The sequence below is a fragment of the Pseudorca crassidens genome, chromosome 9 (assembly GCF_039906515.1).
Source record: "Pseudorca crassidens isolate mPseCra1 chromosome 9, mPseCra1.hap1, whole genome shotgun sequence".
Lineage (NCBI taxonomy): Eukaryota > Metazoa > Chordata > Mammalia > Artiodactyla > Delphinidae > Pseudorca > Pseudorca crassidens.
Genome location: NC_090304.1, coordinates 67,162,310 through 67,166,858, shown reverse-complemented (window position 1 = coordinate 67,166,858; position 4,549 = coordinate 67,162,310). Strand labels below are relative to the sequence as shown.

At 40.7% G+C, this 4,549-nt stretch overlaps 1 pseudogene; it reads right to left on the bottom strand.

Moving 5' to 3' along the window:
- Window positions 1-571: 571 nt before the first annotated feature.
- LOC137229676 (disks large homolog 3-like) lies at window positions 572-2,597 on the bottom strand (annotated as a pseudogene).
- Between the last annotated feature and the right edge of the window lie 1,952 nt (window positions 2,598-4,549).

Sequence of the window (4,549 nt, the reverse complement as noted above, 5' to 3'; positions counted from 1 at the left end):
GCAGGTGCCCTCCGTACAGCACTTAACTACCACTTTCACTCCCTCCCCAACCAGTTGAGATATAAGATGCCATCTGATTGGAATATGAAAATTAAAGCATTTCTCTAATAACACAGTACCATTGATGATATCTCCATAGATTTTCTAGTCCAAATGTGTGTAAATATATAATAAACTATATGAGAGTATATAATATATATAATTTCTATATATTTCTATAAATTTTATATATATATATATATATGATACTTTCTATCGCCATGACCATGCCATCCCAAGCCTCAAGGCAGTGTACAGATCGTAGCAAAGCCTGGGAGCCTCTCCTCGCGGGGTGCATGGGGCTCACTTCATAAGCCGCACAGCAGTCCAGTCTGTCTTTTCATCAGTCCTCCTCTCTTCTCTTCGCTTCAGCTTGGTTTTATGCAAACAATGACTCTGATGGATTTGCACTTGTGCTAGTGCTTGGGAAAGGTCCATGCAGGAATGGGCACAGTCACATGATGAGTAAGATGACATCATCCCCCAAAATAAACTAAAACAAAACAAAAATTAAAAAAAAACAGAACAGGACTAGAAAACTCAATTTTTTGGATATATCTAGAAAAGGGGACAAGAACAGTAGTCGTTTGTTCTCCCCATGGAGACAGGAATGAAGAGGGAGGAGGGGAGGGGGAGTTGATTTCTTCTGTTCACAATAGAATGGTTGGAGGGGATTCTTCAGAGTTTTTCAGGGGAGGGACCCAAATGTAGTGCCCAGACTGGTCCTCAATGATTTCTTTGATTTTGTTTTAAATCTCTTCCAGTGAGTCACCCTGTACAATGGCTGTGAAGTATTCTTCAAACTCCTGCTCCAGTTCCATGGCTTTGTCATAGGTCTTATTTGCTTGTTCATACCTCTGCCTTCAGTTCATTTCCATAAGCACTTCAATGGACTTGGGCTTGATGAAAATGGCAATGGGATAAAGTTGTGACTGCTGCAGCCTCTTGATAGCATTGCCAGAAACATCTAAGATGCAGTGCTTTCCCCTCTCCCCAACTCCCTTCACTGACTAGATGCTGGTCCCATAGAGATGATCACTGAATTGGCCTGCCTCAATGAACTTGTCCTGAATATCCTTCTCCATCTGTTCTCGGGAGACCACAAACTGGTAGTCTTGCCGATCCACTTCATCATCACACTGAGGCCAGGTAGTATGTTGTACACAAAATCCAAATTTATGCGGGAACTCCGAAATCAGGTCATCGTTGACTCTGTCCTTCATTGGGCCCAGGATGATGACAGGCCTTGCATAGTGAATTTCTTGCTGTGTCACTGGCTCATATGACAAAATAGCATCCTCCTGTCCTTTGGAACTGCTTTCACTGTCACTGGTGTTGGACGTCACTCCCTGTTACTGTACCCTGCTCTCCTATACCATGTTTTCTTTGCTCTTGTAAAATGAAAACCTTTGAGAGAGGTGGAAACTCTTTTTATGTTTCGTTTTTTTTTTTTTTTTGACATCTTTATTGGAGTATAATTGCTTTACAATGGTATGTTAGTTTCTGCTGTATAACAAAGTGAATCAGCTATACATATACATATATCCCCATATCCCCTTCCTCTTGTGTCTTCCTCCCACCCTCCCCATCCCACCCCTCTAGGTGGTCACAAAGCACCGAGCTGACCTCCCTGTGCTATGTGGCTGCTTCCCACTAGCTATTTATTTTACATTTGGTAGTGTATGTATGTCCATGCCACTCCCTCACTTCGTCCCAGCTTACCCTTCCCCCTCACTGTGTCCTCAAGTCCATTTTCTACATCTGCGTCTTTATTCCTGTCCTGCCCCTAGGTTCTTCAGAACCATTTTTTTTCTTTTTAGATTCCATACATATTTGTTAGCATATGGTATTTGTTTTTCTCTTTCTGACTTACTTCACTCTGTAAGACAGTCTCTAGGTCTATCCACCTCACTATAAATAACTCAATTTCATTTCTTTTTATGGCTGAGTAATATTCCATTGTATATATGTGCCACATCTTCTTTATCCATTCATCTGTCAACGGACACTTAGGTTGCTTCCATGCCCTGGCTATTGTAAATAGTGTTGCAATGAACATTGTGGTACATGACTCTATTTGAATTATGGTTTTCTCAGGGTATATGCCCAGTAGTGGGATTTCTGGGTCTATGGCAGTTCTATTTTTAGTTTTTTAAAGAACCTCCACACTGTTCTCCATAGTGGCTGATGGACCTGCTAGACACAATCATCCCCCTCCTGGCATGAAACTTCACGTTTTTCAGTAGAGCCCTTTCTTTCTTTTCCACCCTCTTCTTACTGGGGATCACACTGATTTGCTCACTTTCTCCGTGTGGGGTCACCAGTCTCACCTGCCACCACTCATCATCAGAGGCGTTAATGACAGTAGACTGTCACCAAAGGAGAAGCTGAGGCCTTGGCTTGGCAGGCAGTGGTCCCAAGTCTGGTCATAATCAAACAAGGCCCTGACATACAAGGACCTCTTCTCACTCATTTGCAGGGACCAACCCAGACCCAGAGCTCATGCTGCTGTTCATCATTTGCTCTTGCAAGTCATGTATCTTCGATTCAAAGCGACTGTATTCTGGTGCCAGGTGGGAGTCCAGGTCTAGTGCTGAGAAAGTGTCAGCTCAGGCCGGCCCCTCTGTCTCTCACGGAAGACCACGGACCTAAAGTGGGGCATGTCGGGGGAGGGGAGGAGGAGGGGGAGGGGGATAGGAGGAGGGGGAGGGAGGAGGAGGAGTTGCCTAAGCACACGAGGCAGGGCGGGGGGAGGAGGAAGGAGAGGAGCCCGCCACCCTCTGCCTCTCTCCCCATTCTTATACTGCTTCCTGACCACTTTTTTTTAGTCTCATTTGCTGTCCCCTCCAGGTCCCCCTTCGTGACTTACCATTAAGTGAATTGCAGTTACAAAAACAGAATATGTATTATGACCCATTTATGATATATTTGTATATATAAATATTTAAGAGTATGCAAGTACGAGTTGTGTCTGTGTAAGCTAGGTCTAAATATATATATATATATATATATATCTCAAAATGTTAGTAGGCAATGGAGATATTCTGGGTGAATTTCACATTAATCATTTCTATAGTTTTTTAAAGCTTTTGCAATTATCATGTATACATTTTAAAATTGGAGAGACAATTAAAAATTCACCAATAATATTTATGTGCTGTTTAATTATACTTGTATATTAATTATTCCCTCAAGCCCCAATTTTTTCCCCTGAATTACAGATCAGGATGACCATAGTCACACTCAACTCACTCCCCCATCTTTCTTCTGTGCCTCAACAGTACCCAAATCATACTTTTCTCTAGGTGAGTACTTTGCTGCAGCTATATCTTTATTTTATTCTCTTTTTTTAAATTTTATTTTACTTACTTTTTTATACAGCAGGTTTTTATTAGTTATCCATTTTATACATATTAGTGTATACATGTCAATCCCAATCACCCAATTCATCACACGAGCCCTACCCCCATGCCCACCATTTTCCCCCCATGGTGTCCATATATTTGTTCTCTACATCTGTGTCAATATTTCTGCCCTACAAACTGTTTCATCTGTACCATTTTTCTAGTTCCACATCTATGCATTAATATACGATATTTGTTTTTCTCTTTCTGACTTACTTCACTCTGTATGACAGTCTCTAGATCCATCCACATCTCTACAAATGACCCAATTTCATTCTTTTTTTATGGCTGAGTAATATTCCATTGTGTATATGTACCACATCTTCTTTATCCATTCATCTCTTGATGGGCATTTAGGTTGCTTCCATGACCTGGCTATTGTAAATAGTGCTGCAATGAACATTAGGGTGCATGTGTCTTTTTGAATTATGGTTTTCTCTGGGTATATGCCCAGTAGTGGGATTGCTGGGTCATATGGTAATTCTATTTTTAGTTTTTTAAGGAAACTCCATGCTTTTCTCCATAGTGGCTGTATCAATTTACATTCCCACAAACAGTGCAAGAGGGTTCTCTTTTCTCTACACCTTCTCCAGCATTTGTTGTTTGTAGATTTTCTGATGATGCCCATTCTAACTGGTGTGAGGTGATACCTCATTGTAGTTTTATTTGCATTTCTCTAATAATTACTGATGTTGAGCAGCTTTTCATGTGCTTCTTGGCCATCTGTATGTCTTCTTTGGAGAAATGTCTATTTAGGTCTTCTGCCCATTTTTGGATGGGATTGTTTGGTTTTTTTAATATCGAGCTGCATGAGCTGTTTATATACTTTGGAGATTAATCCTTTGTCCGTTGATTCGTTAGCAAATATTTTCTCCCATTCTGAGGGTTGTTTTTTCGTCTTGTTTGTAGTTTCCCTTGCTGTGCAAAAGCTTTTAACTTTCATCAGGTTCAGTTTGTTTATTTTTGTTTTTATTTCTATTACTCTAGGAGGTGGATCAAAAAAGATCTTGGTGTGATTTATATCAAAGAGTGTTCTTCCTATGTTTTCCCCTAAGCGTTTTATACTGTCCAGACTTACATTTAGGTCTCTAATCCATTTTGAGTTT